The 11,634-nt window shown below is 39.8% G+C and overlaps 1 non-coding gene across 1 annotated transcript; it reads left to right on the forward strand.

Annotated features, from left to right (window-relative positions):
• Positions 1 to 5,374: 5,374 nt before the first annotated feature.
• On the forward strand, positions 5,375 to 5,546 carry LOC147579234 (U1 spliceosomal RNA). Its single transcript, XR_015254119.1, has one exon. It is a non-coding gene; the product is annotated as a U1 spliceosomal RNA (small nuclear RNA).
• Positions 5,547 to 11,634: the final 6,088 nt, after the last annotated feature.

Genomic DNA, 11,634 nt, shown 5'->3' on the forward strand with positions numbered 1-11,634 from the left:
CATTCTAAGAAAGCAAGAGCAAAAGCACAAGACCTTTGGAGGCTGAAATTCAGAAATCTATAACACTGTTTCTACTTTGATTGGGCAAACTAAGTCATGAGACCAGCCCAAGATTCAAGAAGTAGGCATGATGGTTAATTTTATGTTGTCTGCTTAACTGGGATAAGGGATGCCCAGATAGCTGGTAAAACATGATTTCTGAGTGTGTCTGTGGGGATGTCTGCGGGAGGGATTAGCATTTGAAACAGCAGACTGAATAAAGAACAACACCCTCATCAGTGTGAGTGGGCATCTTCCAGTCCTTCAAAGGCCTGAGTAGAACAAAAAGGAGGGACAAATTCACTCGGTCTGCTTGAACTCAGACATCCATCGCCTCCTGCCCTCAGACATTGGCACTCCTGCTTCTCAGGAGTTCAGACTCAGCTCAGGACACATGCCAACAATCCCAGATTCTCAGAACTTCAGACTTGGACTAACATACCACTGGCTATCTTGGTTCTTCAGCTTGCAGATGGCAGACATTGGGACTTCTTGGCCTCTGTAATCACATGAGCCAATCCTTCTTATCTATATATCTAGATCTGTTTTCATATCCATTCCATCGGTTCTCTTTTTCTAGAGAGCCCTGACTTATACAGTGAAGAAACAGTCTCCCCCTCTTTTCAGGAGAAGCTACAAACAAATCTGCACCTACATGTAATCCTCCACTATTTTTTTTTTAATGTTTCCTTATTTTTGAGAGAGAGTGTGTGCAAGCAGGGGAGGGGCAGAGAGGGAAGGAGAGAATCCCAGGCAGGCTCCATGCTATCAGACGAGAGCCCAACACAGGGCTCAATCTCACAAACCATGAGATCACGACCTGAGTCGAAACCAAGAATCAGATGCTCAACCAACTGAGCCACCCAGGCACCCCCTTCAATATTTCTAACATAAATTCATCAGCTGTTCCAATGATATCCTTTATCAACAAAGTAAAGATTCTCTATTCGAGGATCCAACTTGAGATCACACATTGCCTTTAGTTGTCATATCTCTTTAGTTTCCTTTGTAATAGTTCCTTAGCTTTTCTTCATCTATCATGACATTGACATTTTTGAATTTTGTTTTTTTAATTGATGTTTTGAAATTTTGAATTTTGCAGAATATCCCTCAATTTGTCTCATATTTCCTGGTAATTAGATTCAGATCATGTGTTTTGGGCATTAACATTGCATAACAGATGTTATGACCTTCTCATTATATTGCATCAGGAGGAAATAATATCAGTTTACCCCATTATTGGTGACGTTAACCTTGATCAACTGGTGTTTCCACTGCAAAGTTCTGTTTTTCTTTTATAATTAATTAGTACTTTGTGTAATAACATACTGTTCCTTATTAAACTTTTACTGACTAGTTTTAGTATCAATTAATTATTTCTAAATAAAATTCATAGAAGAAAAAAAATTTTAACTTAGTTTCAAACTTTGGTTTGCTACATATCAGTTGTGTGATCTTAGGGCACTCACTGATGGCTCTGAGCTTCAGTTTCCTCATCTGTAAATTGTAGATAATACTAATTATTTCATAAAGTTGTAAAGAATAAAATATGATAATATATGCAAAGTACTTAGCAGAGTGATTACCATTCATCTATTTTAACTAGTTTTTATTGGCGTTCTTTAATTTTTAGTAGTGATCTAGGAAGACATAAGTAAAACAGATAGTATGCTTGCCTTAATAGAGATTATATTCTAGTCTACAGCAGATAATCAACAATTTTTTTCTGTAAAGAACCAGGATGTAAATATTTTAATTGTTTTTAAGTTTGTTTATTTATTTATCTTGAGAGAGAGTGAGAAAGCAGGGAGGGCAGACAGAGGGGCAGACAGAGAATCCCAAGCAAGCTCTGCATTGTCAGCACGGAACCCAACACGGGACTTGAACTCAAGAACTGCCAGATTATGACCTGAGCTGAAATCAAGAGTCGGCTACTTAACCTACTAAGCCACCCAGGCACCCAGAATGTAAATATTTTAGGAACCATACAAGCAATATATAAATGAATGGGTGTTACAGTGTTCCAATATATTTTATTTACAGAATAGGTTGTGGCTAGACTTGGCTCATTGGCCATAGCTTGCTGATCTCTAGTCTGTAGGAAACAGAGCAACAAATAAATATAATTACAAATTTTCATAAGTGCTATGAAGGAAAAATACAGGCATTAGGAGATTATATAACACTGACCTCATCTAGTCTAGAATATCAGGGATAATAAAGTTGAGGAAATAACATGTACAGTAAGACCTGAAAAACAGTAGCTGGTAACTAAAAATATGGTGGCAAGGAATTCTACAGGCAAAGCAAATAGGATGTGCTAAGGTGCTGAGGGAGAAAGTTGCCTGCATTTTTTTGAGAACTCAAATAAAGCCAATGTGACCAGAGGGCAAAAACATAAGAGTGATGTGAAAGTCTTTTAACAAATGTTTATTAATTTCTTCCTATATGCCAGGCATTTTTCTAGATAAAAGGAATACAGTGGTGAATAAGACTGACAGGTCTCTGCCCTAATAGGGTGGACATGTGGGATAGAGGTGAATTTTAGAGACAGATAATAAACTCATAAATAAATACTGTATGTATGTATATGCATGTATAAATGAGTGTAACAACATATTGTGGTAAGCGCTAAGAAGAAAATATAAAACATGGGGCGCCTGGGTGGCGCAGTCGGTTAAGCGTCCGACTTCAGCCAGGTCACGATCTCGCGGTCCGTGAGTTCGAGCCCCGCATCAGGCTCTGGGCTGATGGCTCAGAGCCTGGAGCCTGTTTCGGATTCTGTGTCTCCCTCTCTCTCTGCTCCTCCCCCGTTCATGCTCTGTCTCTCTCTGTCCCAAAAATAAATAAACGTTGAAAAAAAAAATTTAAAAAAAAGAAAATATAAAACAGCATGAAGGCACTTTAGATGCATAGTTAGAGAACAATTTTTGAGGAAGTAACACTTGATCTGAGACTTGAACACTGAGAAAAGGCCAAACACATGAAAGCACGAAAAATAACGTTAAAAACGTAAAACAACAAAAGTAGGTGAGACAATGAAGAGCCAGTATTAAGAACAGAACCCTGAGGGATGCTTTGAAATGAGATTGAAGAGGTAGGCATACCTCAGATCACGTAGTCTTGGAGTCCTTGGTGAGAAATTTAGATTTTATTTGAAACGCAATGAAAACCCATTGCAAAGTTTTATTGAAGGGAGGTACATTACATTGGATTGGATATGAGCATTAAAGGAGAAAGACAATCTCTAGTCTCCTGAAAGGAGAAATTGGGTCACTGGTGGTGCCATTCACTGGACATCCAAGAGGACATAGTAAACATGCATTTGAAAACAGGAGGAGTTCAGAGGAGATTTTATAAAATCAGGGATGCGTTTGTCCATAGATTGTCACTGAAGCCATGGATGTGGATAGTAAGGCCTGAGAAAAGAGCACAAAGTAAGAAGGGAAGCCAGCCTAAGTCTGAGTCTTGAGAAATTTGGACATTTAAAGATGGCAGCAGCAGACAAACTGAGCAAGGAGTCTAGGAAGACATGGGTATAGTGTAGGCAGTAAACCAGGAGGCATAATGCCACAGAATGCTGTTGAGAGACAACAAAAATGAGGATTGAAAAACAGCTACTGGATTTAAAGACAAGGAGGTCATTGATAAGCTTATTAAGAGTTATCTTAGCAGAGAGGACAGACCTGTATGGTGACAGGATGTATATATGACTTTGAGAAATGCAGATATAAAAGGAGAAGACACAGGCCACAGAGTAATCTCTTAGTAAATAATAGTTTTCATTACTACTATTTTATAGTCATTTAATAAATGTTACAGGTACTTGGGAGTTTTCACTTAAGTACCAAATTTACTTGCTTAGTCCACATTAATTTTTAATGTCAATTTTGCTTTATAAAATATTCAATACATCCAAATGGTTTCAAATTCAAAAGGAACAAACAGTACAGTGAAATGTTTACTTCTCACCCTGTTCCTCAACCCACAGTTTCTTTCCCAGAAGAACCAATATTACAAGTTTAGCTGCTTCATTCTTTTTAACCCTCGCATGGTAAGTATTCAATTATATATGTTACCATACTTTATTTAACCAGTATACTAATGATGGGCATTTAGCTTGTTAAGAGTCTTTTCCTATTACAAATAATAAAGCAATGGATAATCTTGTATGTGTCATTTCACATATGTGTGAGTGTCTTAGGTCTGTCTTTCCAGCTGCAGAGATTCTGATGGAGATTCTTGTGCAAGTGTTTTATTAGAACACTCTCAGGAGTAAACCTAAGAGAATGAGGGAAGCAGGACAAGGAAGGAGAAGAAGTAAAGCAAGAATGTGGTTGCAGATGAAGTCTGGATTCAGTCTGTTCCTTCAGGGAGCTCTGAAGCATAAAGTACAAGCAGCTGCTGTCTGCCTTCGGACAAGGACCAGAACATTTGTACCCTCACTGTGGGAGTGCTGACAACACTGACTCCATCTTTGGCCCTCCACCTTGTTCATGCCTGCACAATGACCTCCCTCGGGACTATGTGTTCCAGACTATGTGTGCCCTGAACAGAATACAGGAAGGTTTGTTCTGACCTTCCCTAAATTGGCACGCAGAAGACATCACTTTAGATAACCAGTAGAGATGACTGGCTCACAGACTGCACCCTTTTAGATAACTACTAGAGGTGACTTACAGACAAAAGTCACCACTTTAGATGACTACCCTTTGACCTCACCACAATGATCCCCTCGCTCTAAAAAAGCTGTAAGTTAAAGTCCAGACTGGGCAGAGAACAGCTGTGTGTTGCCTGGATCCTTAACTGCCTGATCTCCCCCATCAGTAGGTTGTTCACCCTAAAGAAGTTCTGTGTATGGTATGGACTGGCTTGCTCTGTTTTTTGGTCTCAAAGTGCATTCTCAGTCTGGAGGATATTTTAGTGTCCCTCCCACCACCTTCCAACATCCAAATAGTCACTGGCTACTCCAGGATGGGTGTTGGGGGGGAGGTATGGGAAAGCAGCACATAACTCCAGGCACTTTAAGATTCAGGTGGCTCTAATCATCCAAGGGCAATCTTCTGGGTTGTAGGTGGGAGCTATTCCCAGCAGCTCCCACAGCTGCTGGGGGGATGAGCACACCAAAATGGTAGCAGGGATGCCTGGGGCACCAACAGATTCTGCAACAGTGAGTAAAACTGTAGGATAAATTCCTAGAAGTAAAACTGTTATATGGGACTAACATTGCCAGTTGCCTATTCAAACAATACCCACCCCACCCCTGCCCAGTTCTTCTTCCTAATAGAGCACTGATTTTATTCAAAGTAGATGTGATTTTAAAAAATACTCTTTCATACTTACCTGGCAGGGGAGATACCATGATCACGAAGGTGGTTTTCCCAGGGCGAGGCTTATCCATTGCACTCCGGATGTGCTGACCCCTGCGATTTCCCCAAATGTGGGAAACTCGACTGCATAATTTGTGGTAGTGGGGGAAAAAAAAAAAAATACTCTTTCGTCTTCCTTGGCATCTGGGCTGGCCAGGTGACAGTTTTCAAAATAAGATGAAGGTAGTGATGAGGGAGCATAAGGCAAACTGAGGGCAAATCACAAACTAGCACACCCCCCCACACTCTCCCCACCCCCACCCTTCACAACTCCCCCCACCGTGGGATATGTGTGATATTCCTCAGGCATTCCTGGCTGCCCAAGAACAAAGGAAAGCAAAGCAAACAAATGGTTAACTGATAGAGATCACAGTCATGCCAGTCCTGAGTCTCCATCAGTTTACAAATATCTTAGTAAATTACAAGAAAAGGACAATCTTATCAATAGCCTAATCTCTAGAAACCTATAGACTCAGTTTCCTGGATCCTCTAATATCACCCTCTCCTTCATAGTGATATGGGAAACAAAGACAAGAAGGAAAGGGCAGGTATAATTAAATTTCTTTATAACCTGCAGCCCATTGACAAATACTTGAGGCAAATACAGAGTAGGAACCCCCTACTGTCATAATGTTAATGCCTTACTAGAGGGAAGACAACCTTAACTTGACAATAGCTAGGGCGCCAGTAATCTGAGTCTTCTTTAGCATATGGAAATCCCTTTAAGAAACTTCCTCTTGACTTTACCTCCCCCAACTCCATAATATATAACCAGACACTCTTCACAACCCCAGTGTAGTTCTTTCTGCCCACGGGTCCTGTCCCCGTGCTTTAATAAAATCACCTTTTTGCACCAAAGACATCTCCAAGAATTCTTTCTTGGCCGCCAGCTCCAAACCCCCACCACCACTCCAAAACCCCATCGGGTAGTAGTTTCTGGAGATAGTGTCTCTTTCTGAATAAAAAGACACAGCTTATTTTGTCCTCTTTGCTCTTTACTTCACATCCTTCTTTCTGCCAGGAATGTACACAAATGTGTCTGTAGATGCAGCAACCTTCTTGTGGCCATGAGACGGAAAGCAGGAAAATGAATGCCTATGCACTAAAATGGCGGAAGTCAACACAAGCCATGAATTAAAATAGTGTCTTCTTGTACCCAGGCCTTAGTGCAGTAGCATTAGTAATTATTATTACACAAATTTGTGTTCATTTATATGGGATTTTACGAATCCCAAGTGTGCTTTCACAACATTTACTTCATCTCATTCTTTCAATCTCTCCACCTCTATGTGATAGGTATCAGAACTCTGGGAGACAAAAATCTCCTGCAATATTAAGAGCACATGATTTGCTGATGGCTAATTTTGATGGTTAAACTTTAGCTTGCTCTCCTTCTAAGAAGCTAAGATCCACTACCCTAAAAGTAGGGAACTTTTTAATTTGGGGACACAGGACAAAATAATCTTGTAGCATAGAGTATTTTGAAATGGATCTCATACCCCAAACTGAAGTGATAGGGTAGAGCCTCATGAGACTACCAAAGGTCAAAGGAAAGATGCACTAAATGAGAGGGAAAGAGTGCAGAAAGGATGTCCATGCATCACAAAATACAAATTTTGCCCATTCTGAAATTTTGCACTGTAGCCTAGGGAAGAGCAATTTTCCCTATATTCCTGTGTTTCTGCAGGACATTGAGCTATGGACATTGATCTACTATGAAGATGAGAATGTTTAAAGTCTTGCTTTCAAAGATGTTTGTTGCCCTTTAAAGGGTAATAAAACTTATCTTACCTGGAGTCAAAGCCTTACATTCCAGAACAGGGAACTTTCCCTCCTCCCCAGAGATGCCTAAGGAAGGATTTGGGGAACTATCTGCCTATGTGCTCACACATCAAAAGAACAGAAAACCCTGGCTGCAATCTCAAAGAGGCTGGTTTTATCTTCCTCAGAGACAATTTAGATAATTTAGCTTCCAAAGGGTAACAATCCAAGAATTCTTCCCCTCTGTTCCTAAGGAGAATGAGTTTACACTAGAGGCAAAGACTTTTCTCCCTCCTTCAAGGAAGGGAAAGAAGAAAGGTTATTTCTCTTTCTATAAGGGAGCAGAGTCCCTCATCCCTCCCTACATGTAGGTCTAGCCACATTGCTCTCATCCGTGTCTCCCTATGTGGGGTTTTAGGCCCGAGGGACTATGCAACAGTGTTAGTCCACCTGGCGTTATTGCTGTGAGTAAATAAAAGTTCTAATCTCTCATCCAGAGACCTGTTTTTGCTAGCACCTCCCCCCAACCCCACCTTCCTATCTACCTATCTCTATGCAAGCAGGGTAGCATCTAATATTCATCTTCGTTTCTGACTTGACATAATCTCCCTTTAAGAAATTAGTGAATTACTCTCTTTAATAATGATTCAACCAACATTGAGTTTCTAATATGTATACAATGTCACTTATGCATTTTGCTGCCTAAAATGGAAGAAATCTAAACATGAAGAAACATTGGAAAAAATCTTAATTGGCTAACATTCTAAAAACATTGGTCTATGTGCTTCAAAAACATCAATGTCAAAAAAAGAAAAGTCAATGTCAAAGAAGACAAAGTCTGAGGAACTGTTCCAGATCAGAGGAGACTAAAGGGACACAGGAGCTGAATGAAAAGTGAGAAGGGGAAGGAGGGCATTACTGAAACAACTGGCAAAATTTGTATATGGATTGTATATTCACAGCAACAGTGTATTGATGTCAAAATTCCTGACTTTGGTAATTATACTGTGGTTTTGTATGACAATACCTTTTTCTTAAGGATGGATGCTAAATTACTTAGGTATGATACGTCGTGATCGCTGTAATTTAGTTTCAAAGGGAGAAAGAAAAAGAATCAAACCTGGCAAAATGTTTACTAAACATTATTGACCTGGGTAAAGGGGGTTCCAGAGCTCATGATAGTATTCTTGTAACTTTTCTCTAATTTACAACTTTTTTCAAAATAAACAAAAGTAGGGGCACCTGGGTGGCTCAGTCAGTTAAGCGTCCAGCTTGAGCTCAGTTGATCTTACATTTCATGAGTTTCAGCCCTGAGTCAGGTTCTCTGCTGTCAGCACAGAGCCCACTTCAGATCCTCTGTCCCCCATTCTCTCTGCTCCTCCCGCACTGGTTCTCTCTCTCTCAAAAATAAATAAACGTTAAAAAAATTAAAAATTAAAAATAAATAAATAAATAAATAAATACATGGAAAAGAAATCCCATCAAGAGAGTCTAATATGTGGCAGGCTCTGAGCTAACCAGAGCCCCAGAGAGAGAGTAATGGATGTGATAAATTCCCGGGCCTCAAAATCTGACATTTAGTGAAGAAGGCAAATGAGGAAACTGATATCATGTGATAAAATTAAAAAGCATATCATTTTAGAGTATGTTTATGACCATTTTCTTCATGTGGCTTATGTGATATTCCTCTGCCTTTCTTTAAAAGTTGATATATTTTGAGAGACAGAGAGAGGGCATGCAAGTGGGGGAAGACCTATCAGGGCAGACCCAGACTCAGGGCTTGATCCCACAAACCAGGAGATCATGATCTGAGCCAAAATCAAGAGTCAGCGGCTTAACCAACTGAGCCACCCATGCACCACATCACCCTTCTATCTCTTGATCCCCCTCCTATCTCCCTACTACGTGTCAGTATCCTTTGCTAATTCCTCTACATCTTCCCACAGAACTCACTCTTTGGACTTCTTCCCTTCTCTGTCTACTCTTGCTCAGGTGGACTTAACTAGTTACATGGCTTTAAAAACCATCTACAAGCTGATAACTCCCCAATTTATATATCTAGCCTGAGCCTCCCCTCTGAACTTCTACCTATTTCACACCCCCACTTGAATGTCAGGGATCACAAACTCAACTTCTCCAAAAACAAGTTCCCGATTTTCTTTCAATCCTACCTTTCCGCAAAAATATTTGCAAACCATCTATCTGACAAAGGACTTGACTCCAGAATATGGAAAGAACTCTCAAAATGCAGAAATAAGAAAATAAATAGGCTTCTTTTTATTTTATTTTTTATTTTTTAAAAGTTTTATTTATTTATTTTGAGAGAGTGTGCATGCACACACATGAGCAGGGGACGGGCAGAGAGAGACAGAGACAGAGACAGAGACAGAGACAGATTTCCATGCAGGCTCCATGCTGTCAGCATGTCGGACTCAATTTCACAAACCATGAGATCGTGACCTGAGCTAAACCAAGAAATGGATGCTTAACCAACTGAGCCACCCAAATGCCCCAATAGCCTTCTTTTTAAAAGATTTAAACAATCACTTCGCCAAATAGGATGTACAGATGGCAAATAAGCCTATGAAGAGATATTCAACATCACTAGTCATTAGGGAAATGCAAATTAAAACTACAATGAAAATGAAATACTAGGTACCTATTAGCATGACTACACACACACAAAAACCTGACAATACCAAGTGCTGGTGAGGACTCAAAGTAACTGACATCCTTATATTTTGCTGGTGAGACAGCCAATTTAGAAAAGTCTTTAGCAGTTTCTTTTAAAGTGAAACATACACTTTGCACATTTATCTGAAGGCAATGAAAATCTATGTTCACACAAAAAACCTGTATGTGAATGTTTAAAGCAGCTTTATCAATAATCACCAAAACCTGGAAACAACCCAATATTCCCCAACTGGGAAAAACAAAAAAAAATCCTACCCTTCCTACAGCATTACCCAGCTCAGTGAAGAAAAACTTTTCTTGCATGTTTAGGGCAAAAATCTTGGAGTCATCTTTGATGTCTTTCTCTCAAACCCTCCATGAATCCTTTAACAAATTACATCGGCTTTAAAATCAAAATGTACGATAACCATAACTGCCCATCCCATAGCACTTCACTGCTACCACCATGTTCCAAACCATCATCATTTCTTGCCCAGATTATTGCAATAACTTTCTAATTAATCTCTAGATTTCTTTGTAGCTGTTCTTCATGCTGTTGAAAATGGACACCAGATCATGTCACATTTTGGCTCAAGGCCTCAATGACATTCTATCTCACTCATGATTTTATAAGCAACACCCAGCCCTCGCCTCCCTACTTCTCCCTACGCCTCCCAATGCTTCCCATTGGTCCCTCATCTCCAGCCACACTGGCTTCTTTTCGGTTTCCTGAATGCAAGCATGCTTCTATACCTCAGGACCTTGGCACTTACTTTTCCTTCTGTTTGGAAGACTATTTCATCGCATAACCATATGGCTTCCTCCCTTACATCCTTCAGGTCTCTATTTAGATGTCACCTTCACGGAGAAGCTCTCCCTGACCACCCTACAAACTATTTTGTATTTCTGCCACCCACCCCTAGGACAGCCTAACCCACCTTGCTCTTATTTTTCTCCATAGCACCTATTACTATTTAATATATTATCTATTTATTTGTTGTTTTTGTGTTCCCCAATTGAATGCAAACAAAAACTTAGTCTTCACACTGTATTATCTCTACACCTATACCAATGCCTGTCATATACTAGGTGCCCAATAAACATTTGTTGAATGTACGAATAAATGAATCCTAACAGAATGCAAGAAACACACATAGAATTTACATAGAATTGTAAATAACAGTTATATTTGGTTAAAAGCCTTGGAAAATGGAAAACAAGGACATATAGATATGGGTATTTGGAGGGTTTTCAGTTCTATGGGAAAATTGCCCTGGTCAGCAATAAAGAAGAATGAAGTTGAATAGCTGGCTCTCAGACAAGAGATAAAAGAATGAAGATCAAATTGTGCTTCAGACTTGAGACAACCAGATCTTACTTACCGAGTAAGCCAAGAACACATTGGAAGCTGGCCCAGGGCGTAGGTAAAGGGCTCCACAAAGCAGGACTCCCCAGGCATGCACTGGTTACCAAAGAGATGAGCCTCCTCTTGAGGATAATATTATAATGAGAAATGAAGAAAATCATCACTAAGCATATTGATGTAATCAGTGCCACCTTGGAGGAAGACCTGGGGGAGATGTAACCATGGATCAAGGATAAGAATACCTGAGTACAGATTTTAGACTGTAAATAAAAATAAACTTGGGCTCAAGAACTTCATGGTTATTGAATATCCATGAACCTTTCTCCAGCTGGATTCACGACTGGGGTTTGTAGTTATAAATTTGACCTTTGAATCAACAACATTGATTCATATTATACTTCAATAAAAACAAGTTGGTTTTTTTGT

The sequence above is a fragment of the Puma concolor genome, chromosome B4 (genome assembly GCF_028749965.1).
Source record: "Puma concolor isolate L17-30 chromosome B4, mPumCon1.1.hap2, whole genome shotgun sequence".
Lineage (NCBI taxonomy): Eukaryota > Metazoa > Chordata > Mammalia > Carnivora > Felidae > Puma > Puma concolor.